This window comes from Alosa pseudoharengus, unplaced genomic scaffold (assembly GCF_046254945.1).
Source record: "Alosa pseudoharengus isolate Yale_2024_CS ecotype anadromous, Long Island Sound unplaced genomic scaffold, YU_APseudo_1.1 YU_APseudo_1.1_scf_7, whole genome shotgun sequence".
NCBI classification, from domain to species: domain Eukaryota; kingdom Metazoa; phylum Chordata; class Actinopteri; order Clupeiformes; family Clupeidae; genus Alosa; species Alosa pseudoharengus.
This window is the reverse complement of record NW_027468859.1, coordinates 42,172,344-42,187,690: the sequence shown is the minus strand read 5'-3', so window position 1 is coordinate 42,187,690 and position 15,347 is coordinate 42,172,344. Positions and strand designations below refer to the sequence as shown.

General features: G+C 39.6%; 1 protein-coding gene across 7 annotated transcripts in view; it reads right to left on the bottom strand.

Moving 5' to 3' along the window:
* hivep2a (HIVEP zinc finger 2a) overlaps window positions 1-15,347 on the bottom strand; it is a 150,311-nt gene that overhangs the window by 49,766 nt on the left and 85,198 nt on the right. For 5 of the 7 annotated variants that reach the window (XM_076272193.1, XM_076272192.1, XM_076272194.1 and 2 more), the window contains one exon: window positions 9,782-9,899. The exons of 1 other annotated variant lie outside the window; for it this stretch is intronic. The gene's annotated coding sequence lies outside the window, so the exon portion shown is untranslated. One more of the 7 variants, XM_076272198.1, reaches the window with a different exon arrangement.

The window sequence follows — 15,347 nt, the reverse complement described above, 5'->3', positions numbered from 1 at the left end:
ACATATGTAGAGAGACAATTGATAAATTGTTTGATACCATACTTTTTTACCTGAGTATGGGTGGGTGAATGTTTTGGTGTCCAAAGTATCTGAGCAATGTGCACACTTGCCACATCTATAACTACCATAAATTTGTTTAGTCAGCCAAGGTCACTACATTTTATAGGAGTAGGATTTAATAAATCATTCCTATTTATTTGGCTGGCCTTTTCAATTGCCTGATTAATCACTGTATGGTCATATCCTGTGAATCTTTAAGGTCAAAGCCAAGGAAATGTCTCAAAGTCTTCCTCATTGCTACAGATTCTTCTAAGCCTTACCAACTGACCATAAGGAATATTCTTAGTTACATGGTCAGGGTGGAAACTTGATGAATGAAGGATAGTGTTCCTGTCAGGTCTCCAATTTATTGTTATTGACCGTAATTAGTAGATCTAAGAAATTAATGCTTTTACAGTATACTCCATAGTGAACCACAAAGTAGGATATGTCCCATTTATGTATTCATTAAGGCTCAATTCCTCAATTCCTTTACAGAACCAGTGAAAATCAAAAAGATGTTGTAAATGAACCATTTAAACACAAGAATGTTTCATCTAAAAGGATTGGTGTTAAATATGTGTCTATCCTCCCATAGGCCCATAAATACATTTGCGTAGTTGGGTGCAAATGGAGATCCCATACTCGTCCCTTGAATTTGTAGGTAGTACTTGTTATTGAAGATGAAATAACTTGATTTAAAAATAAACGTTATCATCATTAACAGTTCCACTGAGTTCCACTCATTCTTAGTTATAAGGTAGAAGTCCATGGCTTTCATGCCACTTTCATGGGGAATATTCGTATATAGACTCTCCACATCAAATGTCACGAAATAAGCATGATTAGGGAAGGAGATATCAGCCAGCAGTTTAAGAACATCTCTAGTGTCAGAAACATAACTTTGCAGTGTCTTTACAATATCTTTAATCACTACATCCATAAACTGGCTCAGTAGGAGTTTTTGCTGGCAACGATGGGTCTGCCTGGAGGATTTTGAAGCCATTTGTGGATTTTTGGGAGTAAGTAGAACACTGGGGTGACAGGATGTGCTATTTTCAAGAATTGATATTGGTTCTTTGACAGCCACTTTTTTCCATTGCATTATTTATCTCTTTTATTAATGTAGTCATCCATAGGATTTCTTGACAACAGTTCATAAAATTCAGCATTGCCAGCATTGGTCAGTTGTCTAACTGATACAGCTACATAGTCCTTAGTACAACAATGGCACCACCCTTATCAGCAGATTTCACAACAACATCAGTGTTCTCCTGTTATGGTTTGCTGGGAGAGTCGGACCCAAACGCAGGGCAAGACAAGATGAGGAAAACCTCGGAAAACAGTAATCTGTACTAGGAACTTAGCAAACCATTGGGGTATACTACGAAGCACGTTAGACATATCTAGGCTATGTAGACATATCGAGGCTTGACAAAGCCTTGACTCAGGGGTATACGTTAAGTGATACTACGATTGCCGTTATGTGATATATTTGTCAAACTAGGCTTTCAGCTCAGATCTGTGCGTGTTCTCGGTGTTGGGATGACTTTGGCCAATCGTGTAACGTGGAGACGCACAAGACCGCCTCTATTTAAAAACAATTACTTCCGCATTCATGAGCGATAGCTTAATCTACACTGCGGTGATTTTTTGTGTCTAACCTATGACATCAAATTGTCATCAGTTGTTGTATGGTATGCACGTCCATAGTGGGATATTTGCACGCACCGCCCTATTAAAGCGCATTCGAGATCCAAAATGTTAGTAGAGGCGGAGCTCCACCTGTAAGATATATGACAGAATCCTACACGTGAAATAACCTCGTTTTTAAGACAATTGATTGGTCAGTGTGCGGTAGATTACACGATTTGAGCTATAACTTAGCACATAACCTCCTCCCGACCAGGTTTGGTTGACAGCATAAGATACCATGGTGATATAGCGACACTAAAACAGATCCACTTTCGTGTCACAGTATACCTTGGCTTTGAGCGCAACATACCTCGCTAACCCACTAATCGAGATTCGTAGTACACCCCACATGTGTCTCACAAGACACAAACAACAACATCAATGACCGACAAAAACTAAGGGAAGACAGAGGGCTTAAATACACAGGGCAATGAGACACAACTAGACTGCATTTCCGGCGGGAACTGCGAAAGTGTGCTTGCCCTGGTCCGGTCAGCAACGTGAGCGGAGAGCGGAGCGGAGCGGAACGCTATGCTGAACCTGGCTTGATCCAGGCATTGTAACAGTGCCTTTCAATGTTGGAGCAGTGGCAATATCTCAAAAGCTCTAGGAGAGGGCTATTCAACTATTGGCTTGCGGGTTGAATGCGATTAGTTGGATTTTACCTTTGGCCTGCCTTCGAATTTAGCTTCTATGACTGAGATCAAATCAATAAAATAAAATGACAGCAGTGATTGGCTGCAAAAAATAAATAATGTCACGCGTCTTGCGCCTCTCAAACTGGGCTATCAGGTAACCTACAGAGGAATTGAAATTATGAAATATGACCAAGGCATTAAAAAGCTGCTTGTTTGTCAGTTTTTTAGTTTTTTTGTTTTAGTTCCCTCTTCAATGAGCGATTACCAGCTCGTTTTTGTAACAGAGATAGCTGTTTATTGTCCCTAGGTTTACAGAAACACCTACTCATTTTAATACGTAGCCTATGGAGTGCTGCCGACCATTGTTCATTACGGCCCAGAATGCCTTGCATGTCCTTATAACAAAACAACACAGTAAAACCTAAATGCCCGTAAACATATGCATTTGCAGACTTGTAACATTTTTAATAATACTCTCCCATCATGATATTTAACAATAATGAAAAAATTAATTTGAATACCGTCAATGTGAAAACAACTCTATTATGTAAGCTATATATAGCTACTGTTCTCCTTGCTGTTTCAGTTCGTAAGTCCATACTATCCCATGGCAGAGCAAGGATTTCATGATTGGGCAAGGTTGCCTGGAGACATTGTGGCTGCCCAGAGACATTGTGCATACATGGAAGGCATTGTGATAGATGGTGAAAAGGTGAATGGTGTGAGTTACCAAATACCTGTGGGTGGTTTGCCAAATGCTGGAAACTTTTGGACTTTTTTTGAACTTTTTTTTTTAGCTTATGCACCCTCACACTGGAGTCCCCAGTTCATATGCAAAATTTGGTATCGATATGTGACAGTGTTCCTGAGATATGGACGACTTCCTGTTTCTGAGCTTCGCCGCCGATTTCGTTTGGCTGTGACGGGCAAACGCTTTCGAAAATCAAAAATCCTTCCGCTAACATTTGTGAGGCTTGGTCCAAGGATAATGTACGTCAAGTTTCGTGGCGTTCGGACCAAATTTGTGACCTGTGAAAATTTAGTTTCGCTTTCTGTTCAATCCAATATGGCGGACGAACAACACGCCCACCTGACGTCATCTTCGCGACCAACTTACACCGGTACTGACCGGACGTTTTAAAGTTGGAACGGTGTCTCTGTCTCAAAGGGCCTAGGCGCTAGAGCTGACAAAAAATTAGGGAGACGGGAAAAATAATAATAAAAATAATAATAAATATAGCTGCAAGCAGCAATGAGGGGGCCAAGCAGACAGTTCAGCAGTCCAAATTTGTCATGTAACTCAATGCAGTTGCATCAGGTATGCAGTCACAGCAAGTTGGGCTGAGTTACAAGGTAATTTCCTGTTTGGCGGCTTCGCCACCAATTTCGATTGGCTGTTACGGGCGAATGCTTTTGTCAATCATTGTAGAAAAATAAACACTGATAAGGCATGGTCTGAAGATGGTCTGTGCCAATTTTGGTGAAAATCAGATGAAATTTGTGACCTGTGAAAACTTTTTAGTGTTTTTAATTAAATCCAATATGGCGGCTGAATCAATTATGTTGATATCACAAGTTGTCCTGGGTCAGCCTGAGGACATCCAAAAGTACTACCACACACCACTAGTATGTTTTAATTCCAAACACATCAACAGCTACAGGCCAAAATGCATTTTCGCTAATTACAGCGCCCCCTAGAGGTCAAAGTTCACCAGATTTTTTGAGTGCCCTACTGAAGGGGTTATAAGTCCATGTACTAAGTTTGGTTATGACAGATGAAAGGGTTGCTGAGATATGAGCTCACTTCCTGTTTGGCGGATTCGCCGCATATTTCGTTTGGCTGTTACGGGAAAACGGTTTTAGTTCCGAAGATGAAAATCGATAACTTTTGTGCGGCTTGGTCTGAAGATGTTATGTGCTAAGTTTCGTGAAAATCGGACAAACTATATGAGGCGTGAAACTTTTTAAAGGTTTTTGACAAAATCCAAAATGGCGGAAAATCCATCATGGCGGAAATTGACGTCATAGAGTGCGTTGAACTCGGCTTGGTCCAAGGATTCCAACGATACCTCATTTTTGACAATCGGGCATAAGGGTCAAAAGTTACGTGCGTGAACGCACGTCCAACTTTGGCCTGTTGGTGGCGCTAGAGCGCTCGAGGTGCTAACATGAAACTTGGTGAAATTAATCATGGGACTCAGCCTAATTAGTGTGCCAAATTTCACAACTTTTCACCAGACGGTTCTATGGGCTGCCATAGACTTCCATGGCAGAAGAAAGATGATGCGTAATAATAAGAAAACGTACAAACACAATGGGTGCCTTCGCAAGCACACTTAATAATCAGGTACAGGTGAACTTAACAAGGGAGTAACAGGACTAATGATTAGCGACAGGTGAGGGGCGGAGACAAGAATAACAAACAGGAGCACATGGCCAGGGTAAACAAAGGAGCACATGGAACAGGACACAGGAAGTAAACAAAGCAAACAGGAAGACACAAGAGGAACAGACATGATGGAAAAAACACTAGACCAGGGTATATACAGAAATTCTTAAGTTGAATTTAATACCTTTTAATACCTTTTTTAAATCCTTCACAATATGTTTTAATACCAACACGACTTCGAGTTGCAACTGGTGGCAACCTTTCAAAATTCAGTGTTGGTGGTAACTAATTATAAAGTAATGGATTACTGTAATTTTGTTACTTAACTTTCTGAGTAAGAAAGTGTAGCAATGCTTACAATTCAAATCAAGTATCTATTATTACAGTTACTAGATACTTTGTTCATTTTTTGCTTCAATAAAAACACTGGCCTATACACAATTATTTGTTAATTAATCCTAACCCAAGATAAAAAGTGATTTCATTGTTATGTGTAGGAAGAGCACACACACCACTTCTCCAGCACTACACTCTTTCTTTCACTATCATTCTATCTCAATCAAGACAAAATGACAAATGAAAATCAGATAAGGTTTACTGGACTTTCTTCCAAATAGCCGCTCATTTATCCCCCTACATTTCTGTAAATAGACTTGACCTGCAATCGGTTCATTGGATAAACCAGAAACACATTCCCCATTCCCAGGAGGCTTTGCTCCATTCTAGTTTAGGCTTACGTTAATTTAAGTACAAACAAACAAATTAAATTGTCATTTTTTATTTGTGATGAAAGTTCCGTAACGCCTAGGCCTAAATCAGACAAAAATGAATTAAGATAAAAAACTAAGGCTAGCCTACACAAAAATCAGCATGGGAGAGATGAGTGTGCAGGGTAACCATGAATGACATATAGACAATGAGCAAGTGGTATAAATACTGGTTGGACTTATTTCAATTGATAGTGTGAATCTCGGAGATTTTCGCGGAATTCTTTGTGCATTAGCCAAGTCGATGGCCGCGGACGACTTGGGGCCGCTGTAATAACTCTATGGGCCGGCCCGCATCACGCAGACTCATCGACCGGCCCACCGGGAAAACTCCCAATCGTCCCGATTGCCACTCCGCCCCTGCCTCTAACCAAATTACATTTTCCGATGACTTCGTCAATGGTAGCAAACTTTTGGCAACAAGATTGGCAGAAACTTGAGGGGGCGCTAAAAGTTTTTACCGCGAACGCACACTGACATATCGCTCAAGTCCTGCTCGCACATATAATTAATATAATATAAATAAATTCACACGAATTTTAGGAGATAGGCCTGCACTTAACACAAATGGAAAACCTCATAGTTAGTGGTTCGAAAATGTAATACCTCATCAGATGACGCTTATTACCTTTTAATACTTTTAAATAGCCTTAAATTTGGCTAATTTCATTTACTACCTTTTAATACCTTTTACAACCCCGCGGACACCCTGGGGCCTGTACTACGAAGGGAGCTTAACCTACCCAGATGTAACCCAGGGTTACTTTGTTAAACCAGGGTTGACAAAACCTGGTTATCTTTAGTGGTGTTAATCGGTACTACGACGCTGATTATGAAGTTGATTTGTTGAGCCGGGGTTAACCTCATTGGAGTTTGTGCGCGTTCACATAAAAGGGGCGGGTTGCAGCGCAAATCACCACTTTCAGTGATGACGCATTCACCTTATTTTACGGATGAGGAATGCACAATTATTATGACAAGTTATGAGGAATTAAAACCCACTCTACGACAAAAATCAAATACGTCGGCAGTGAACAAAGCAAGGCAAGGCTGTTGGCAACGTATTGCAGATCGGGTAGCCTAAATGCCTAAAAGTAAAGTTTTATGTCCACATGTTTTTTAAATACGGAGGATTAATAGCTTGCGGAATGTATTTAATGAGTTTAAATAATTAAATTGCTTATTTATTTTGAGTTCATAGAAATGCCTACAGATGCAACACAATTTAGAAGTGGGCATATAGATTACAGTAATAAGGATAATTGAATGTTTAAGTAGCCCCATTGACTGATTTAGTGTATGCCTAATCCTGTGAACATTTCAGATGCAACACCATTGCCAAACGCACATGGCAGCAGGTGAAAATGAAACACAAACACATTATTCAGAATAGTGGTTTATATAGTCATAGCTTGCATTAATATTTCTTAATTATGAAAACATGTAGGCCTATGCTTATAGCCTTCACTTGGCCTCTGTTTTACAGCTAACAAGAAAAAGGTGTCTTTGAACACTACTGTAAGGCACCAGAGTGTTTTACAGTAGCAGAGGAGTTGGCCATCGCAAATAATAGTGGAAGGCCAATTATGGAGGGGGTTGAGGGAGGCATTCGGTCGGATTCTGGTGCTGTGGAAATGTGTAGCCTTTATGTGCAGGGTACAGTAATATGACATTCAATTCAACAAGTTTGTTAAAATGGTGATTTTTATTTATTAGGCCTACTGTAGGCTATGTCCGATTTATTTTAGGCTATTCTTGCTCAGATGTTCAGCATACTGTAGGCCTATGTCCGATTTATTTTAGGACATACAGTATTCTTGCATCACCGATTGAATACATGAATGTCCACGTACGGGCATTGCTATGAGACGTCTTCCTAGATCATCTGACAAAGATAACGAATTCCCTTGGCTGACAATCTATATCTTCATAGAGAATATCGTCCGGGTAGGCTATATATATTTTCTGGCGGTCTCTAAAACCCCTCGCCCTGCGAAGAGAGTCCCTCACGATTTGCGCTCCAATGTCGTGGATCATCCAGGTACGCCGACATATGTCTCGGGAGAAATTGTTAGTGGAGGGGTGGTACTTATAAAGGGTGTGGTTAACGGAAACCTCGGGTTAACCAAGAACATAACCTGGTCGGAGCAGGTTTGAGATGCAGCGTAAATTGCCATGGCAGCATACCTCGGTTAAAACCTATCCACCTTTCATAGTACGGGTTAATCGGGAAGTTACGCCACACGTGATCAAGTTACTCTCGAAGTTACCCAGATAAGCCAGAAACCCTGCTTCGTAGTACAGGCCCCCTGTAGACAGGGAAAACAAAACAAGACAGGATCACCAAAAGTCTTGGGGGTTTCCATTAATGTAGTAACTCTCGTAAACATTGGAAAGTAAGTTAGGCCACATTGTTGCCACTTGTTCCGCTGCCGCTCGGTCTTATCAACAGAAAGAGACAAGTTCCACAGCTTTTGAAGGTTTTCTCTTTTTTCACCCTGGTCTCGTGTTAGATCCTAATTGCTTTATGATTTTAACATTCTTATCGCTAACAATGCAAATATGGTTGCTAAACTTTCTGACGAAAATCGTCGGACTTATTAGGCTACGCTGTTACCATAAACACACAGCCTTCTTAAACCTCAGTTATTCCAGTTATCGACACTGGCATTGGTTTCCCTGCCATGACACAGCTTTGCTAGGTAAACATCCTAGGCAAATTGTCTCGCTGGTCAGGCTACTGTTAGAAGGCCAACAGGGACAAAAGTACTTCCTTGCTGCTTGCAGTGCACTGGTCTGTTTCTTAGTGACTGCAGTTCAGGAGATGGGATGTTAGTTTCCCAATTGGTCAAGGAAATTCAGGATTTTTATCAGGGAAAAGTCATGAAATTTTACATTTGACTTTGAGTGGGAACCCTGGTAAAGAGTCACTATTACCCATTACAGTGGAAAAAATGTAGTTTTTCCTCTAGATTTTTTTAGCAGTGGGGGCAGACCATCCACATTTATGAAATAAAACTGGACAGGTAATTCTCTGCAGCCAGCGGATTTAGCCTACTATGTGTCCGGACAATATTGTGCGTCTGCCCTAATTCTGAAGCATGGCCACCGCTACAAAATGAAGAGGAAACACTGGGAAGAAAGTTAATGTTTTAAATAGGCTACATCAACACTGCAAAAAATGAAATCTAACCAAGTGTTATTAATCTTATATTAAGATTAAAAAAAGCAGTTTTTGCAGTGAATACAATATATAATATGTGAAGTGAAACGGGACGAGCCATAATAACCTCTGACTAGTTTTACTCATTGTTAAATTGCAATGTGAGCGGCAGCCAGCAGGCGGGGATAGTCCGTGATGGTATTAATTTTGCTGTGGCGGGCCGCCATGCTAAAATCAACGTAGAGGAAACACTGATGTGTAATATTTTTTAGTTTATTTCAAGTTCATTGGTGAATATAAGCAATATTAAAAATGCATTTGAGTATAGAAAATATGGGGATAAAATAAAGATACAATGTTGTAAGATTTCCTATTGCCTCTTACCTCTTTGCCTCACCTATATTTCTTCTGATAGACTCACTAACGTGAAAACATACTACTTTATCGAGGTTCTCTTCACATCCAGGATGACTCTTATACAATGTATGGGAAACTGACCTAAAATATCTATTTACAATCTACTATAAACTCTAATCATATGTCCAAAAGCATACACCCTTTAGCAAAAAAAAAACATGGCTAAACGTAATTATAAATTACACGTTGGGGTCTGGGGCCATGGATGTAGTTGTGCGGCAGTTGGTAGGTAATAAGGTAAGCTTTCATATCTCTGCTACTACTACTTTGTCTAGTCACAGACACAGGATTTGATGTATAAACATAACCAAGAAGAAAAAAGAATAGCAGCAGAAGAGAAACAAATGAGATTTTATTTGAAACTATGAAATGTTAAATATAAGTGCATTTTCACCGGATGAAAACTGGGACAATTTGTGTCAAGGGAATTTTCCGGGACAGTCGCTCAAAAAAGAGAACAACCACACTCTCAAAGTCTGGAAAATAAAAAAAAGAAAACAGCAGTATACGAGCAAAAATACAAAGACTGGAGCATAGGTTGAAACACTACAGCTAAGTGCCATTAAATCTGCCAAAGAATGGATGAAATACAAATAGAAAATGAGAGAAAAAAGAGAAAAGTAGAATTCAGCTATCAAGTGTGAATGCTCAGCACTGTCTTCCAAGTACTTACCCAGCAGAGGCAACAAGATGAAGATGGAAGAATGTTATGTGCTTGCAGTGTTTCACATTTCCAGATAGATCCCATAATCAAGAGTAGACAGTTGATGGTCCAGTATTTCAGTAAGTGACTGGATGGAGGATCCGGCCCATGCAGTTTGGAAACAAAAGACATAATAGAACTATCATTAACTCAAATTGCCATAAGTGAGTACCGAGTCTGGTAACACTCCATAATAAGGTGCCATAATAAATAGCAAACTAGTAATTACCTAACCCTTTGTTAATATTTGTAAATTGTTACTAACATATCTATTTTGCACAAGTTAATAGTTTTTTCATCATTAATTAAATATTAGTTGTTTGCATAAAATCTGTATGTTAATGTTTTAGCAAATCTATTAACTAATATTGTATTAATATGTGTTAATAGTTAACTAAATGTCTTGTTGGCACTAATTAACAGTTATTTCTTACATCATTTAAATGTTAAATGTTTATTTACAAACTATATGTTAATAGAAAAGTTAATGACTTATTATTATTTAACTAATTGTTATTAAACTGTGCTTCTGCCTATCCCAATATGAACCACTCCCCATAGTACCCTTACAATAGATAGATAGATAGATACTTTATTGATCCCCAAGGGGAAATTCAAGAAAAAAACACGGAGCTACCTTGACATGCTGCCACTCTTGTCAGCGCCGGAACCGCTTGCAATAAAGTTGGTTAAGCTTATTATTCCACTGCTTGGTTGAATTTCCCATTGTCCTACGTAATTTAGAACGACCATTAACCGTATGTTATCTGCACACCTATGAAGTAGATCCATTTTTTGGCCGTATCACACTTGTATATTAATTCGCCAAACTCATTGTGAAGTTTAAATGAACTGTCACGTTGCATCCGAGCTGTAAAATGCAGACGTTCAGAACATTGCAACATTGTAGCATATGACGGAGGTGGCTTTTAGCTAGATGGATGACAGCAGGCTAAGTAAAATAGCGATGTTTCAAAGCTAAAGTTCATCAGAATCTTGGGATACGCCCGCTTGACAACGGGAGAGATAGAACTAACGACTGGCCTTTGGCCGTAGCAACCATCCATTTAGAACTAGTAACGGCAGTTTGTCCTGTGAGTTGAGAAATTAGTTGATATGTGTCGGAAGAAATTAGTTCTACAAACAAGACAGTTTTAGCGATTAAAACGTTTAAATTGTAACAGGAAATGAACACAACGCAAGTGGCAACAGTGGAATAAGCGGGATAATGGACTCCACGGTGGTCTGTTCACAGAAGTTAATGCACTACGAGGTTTAAACGGGACCGTGCATTAACTTCTGTGAACAGACCACCGTGTCGTCCATTATCCCTTACTTAATATATTACACTGCAAAAAAAGAGCACCTTTAAACTTGATTCCAGTCCCAAACACTTTTCGCTACAAATGGGTCAAGGAATTATATTTATGATGATTTCCTGATGGCACATTTTGATTTCCAGTAAAGAAATTATGCTGATATGGTTATCAAGGCCAGTTACAACCACGTAAACGTTGTGTTAACTAAGAAATACTGTTATTTAAGAATTTCTTTAAAATACACTAAAGGTTCATTTGATTCCTTAAATTCATTTACTTGAACAACAAGAACCTGCCTGACAGTGATTTCACAAAGATGAACAATAGATTTTTTAAAAATATGCCAGCTTGGCAATTATGGTTTTTAATATTAGGGATGTTTTTGACAACTTGGATCTTGGAAAACATCTTATCTTAGGCAGGGCTGGACTGGGACAAAAAATCGGCCCAGTGCCGTGGAGCAGTGTACAGTAAGTGAACAAGACTGTACTAACTTGCTCTGTCTGACTCATTGATGGTCCGAGGTGGCTGGAGTACACAATCTCCATATTCAATAAATACAAGCACTTGTTAAAGAGGAGGCTCTGTTAGTAGAACCTACAGTAAAGTAGGCTACTACAATGCCTACAGAGGTCCATGAACTCATTTCACATTGATGTCTCTCAGTGTTTTATGTAAATCTTTCAGTTGCCTTTTATGTAAATCTTTCAGTTGCATGAAGATGACTTGAAATATTGTATTTTCACCCATTATTCACCTATTATTTTCAACCCTTAGTCAAATAATTTGAATATTATGTTATATGATAGTCAATGATACAGTGGTTCTTGCCAAAAGCTATGTATTAAAAAAAAAAAAAAACATCATGTTAATGTGGAGGTTTCAGCTGGAAATGTGACCATGTTAGGGAGTAATGTTAGCAATAAAAAAATGATAAAAAGTTGCGTATGCTGTGCTATTTGAATGATGGAGTGGACACAGCAATTGTCTTTGTCATCAGCAGCATGACATGTTACCCAAACCAGGCTCTTTGAGCCTGTTAATTATGAAGCTACGTTTGCCACGCTATACATTCTCCTTCTGATTACTGTCCCTCTGCCATGTAATAGCCTATGTGTGCTTACCTCTCCTTACTGAAGTTCAAACTGTTGCTGACATAGGTTACCTGAATCTTGGGCACAGCACATTTCTGCACAATTGACATTCCGCCTTTACCTACCGCAACTTCTGCATGCACTTCATTTATCCATTTTGACGCGCTCAATGAAATCAATTTCACACTCAGTCTAGAAATTTAATATTGAATATTTTAAAAATACAAATAAGTTCTTTTTTCAGGGGTAACAAACATTTCAGCCTTGCGGCCTTCATCAGTGTATGATCCCTAACCATTTAGTAGTGTTAAGGCAAGCTGCCTCAATTGGTAACACCTGTAGGGATCACAGGATCAACGAGCACTCTGACACATCGGGCCTCACAAGTCATTCATCAGTTTGAGCGCTTGGGGTCTCCAATGTTTGCAACACATCATACAGTACATTAAATAGCCAGACATTACCAATTGAGGCTGTTCGTATTGGTTTGCTTCACTGTTCACCTGAAGAAAATGATAGTGATGCACCAACATTGAAATTCTGGGTCAATACCGATATTTAAAATTTCACTTTGGCCGATAACGATACCGATACCAATATTTTTTTGATACACCTTTGCTGGCAAAAAAGTATTCAAAATACATTTCAATTTTTTTCAACAAGAAAATTAGAAGAGAGAGCAGGGCTTAAAATTTATTTTTCAAAATGGGGGGAATTCCCCCCTTAGGTTCTTCATTTACACAATTTGTGTGTGGGGGGGGGTGTCATCTAATAGTAATATTGAATATACTGTAGTGTGATCATTCACAGCAGTGGCCATCCTAGATTCTGCTTGACTCTCTACACACACACACACAAACACACACGGAAAATGATGGCTTGTTTCATATGTTTCTATTTCATATATTTTGAAATGTTGTGGGGCAGCCGTGGCCTACTGGTTAGCGCTTCGGACTTGTGACTGGAGGGTTGCCGGTTCGAACCCCGACCAGTAGAAAGCGGCTGAAGTGCCCTTGAGCAAGGCACCTAACCCCTCACTGCTCCCCGAGCGCCGCTGTTGTTGCAGGCAGCTCACTGCGCCGGGATTAGTGTGTGCTTCACCTCACTGTGTGCTGAGTGTGTCTCACTAATTCACGGATTGGGATAAATGCAGAGACTATATTTCCCTCAAGGGATCAAAAGAGTATGTATACTTATATACTATACTTAAATTCATATAAAGTGTATTTAGTTAATAATGTATAGTATTTTATAATCTGCATAATTACTAGTAGCTAAACATATATAGTCATTTGAATACTTCATATTGATTTTTAAACTATTACATTTAGGCATATCTTTAATGTGGTGTGTTGGTCTAATTGAGTACACATTGGTGATGTGTAGGTGTAATTGAGTGCCTGTCACTTTAAGAAATATGTGAGAGTAATTAGCCTTCAGTCTCGTGGTTTTAGGCTAGTGAATAAAAGTTGCGCATAATGCATAAGGATATGTGGATGCAATTCATTATGTTTTCTATGTCATTAGATAAAATAAATGTTCAAAAAACTAACAAGTCGAAGAAAATCTTTCTGGGATCATAGAAGAGATAAGTGTCTTGCAATGTTCATTAATGATTTTAGTGAGCACTACTGACAGACGTGACCTGAGCCAGCGGGACATTTAGCAAGGAGCTCTCTCCAGATGTAAAAGTTTGTCATGGTTGTGTAGCCGTAAGCGCAAAGTGGTTGTCTCTGTGTGTGTGTGTGTGTGTGTGTTATTATGCACAATACCCTCAATCCCGCAGTGAAATGTAGGCCCCGGAGAGAGAAGAAAATAACAATATATTAATAATAATCTTGCATATCCCTCTGCTACGCCCTATGGAAAGTTTTCAGATCTGCACTCTTAGAATAGGTTGGCGACACTTATCAGCGATTCAGTCGTGGCCAGCATATTTTAAAATATCGGCCACTAATATCGGCCGTTTCGCAGATGGCCGATGGCAGCAAAAAAGGCCCATATCGGCCGATATATCGGTGCATCACTAGAAATTGAATGTGTGAGTATAGCTATTTGCTTAACCTGATACAACTTGCTAGATAGCTAATTTTATGCCGTCATGAAGTGGAGCTGAGTTCTTCATTAGGATATGTCATGCCATTTACATAACTCGTGAACAAGGAAGGTTTCACTTATGAATTGCAGGTTTCAGTTAATTTCCACCTCTGAGGTACAGACATCATGAGGTGCAGATGTTGAGAGAGCCTGACGTGATAAGTGGGCACTGTGTTCCATTTGGTCAGTGGTCTTAGTAAATTTCTTTCTTTATATTGACCTTGTATAGAATGATTCAAAAACATTGTTAGGTTAATTCTACTATGTTCATATAGAATATCTGATATTAACATGTTAATAACAATTTGGGGTTGGTCCTTGAGTCCTTGAGAGGGGTTGGTCAGTACCATCTGAAGGGAATAAGTCTAAATTCATTCAACGGCCACAGCAAAGAAGGGTTTGTTGGTATTTGTCGATGCCCGCTTTAAGGGATTGCGGTTTGTCTGGTTACGTTGCTGATCGGATAATAAACATCCACAGCAATGAAAAGGATCAAATAATTTGGCGGTATTTGTTGGCAGAGAACCCATCATGAGTCTGTTCTTCCAAAGCTACACCAGCATGTTGATTTTCTAACAAGAGGAGACAACATCCTGGACCTGGTCTACACTACATAAAGGAGCATACAAAGCCACCCCCTCCCCCACATTGGACTTTCTGACCATATCACTGTTATGCTAATGCCCGCATACAGACAAAGAGTAAAAGCAAACAAACCGGTTCGTAAGCAGGTAAAAGTGTGGCCTGAGGGAGCCTCCGATGCTCTTCAAGACTGCTTTGACACAACAGACTGGGAAATGTTTAAGCAGGCAGCCACTTACAACAACCAGACAGACATAGAGGAGTATACAGACACTGTAACCTCTTACATCACCAAGTGCATTGATGATGTGACCTACACAAAAGACATCATCACTCGGGCTAACTGGAAGCCATGGCTCACAGGGGATGTCCTCAGGCTGCTGAGGGCCAGAGACAAAGCCTACAGAGCAGGGGATGAAGCTGGCATGAGAACAGCGAGAGCCA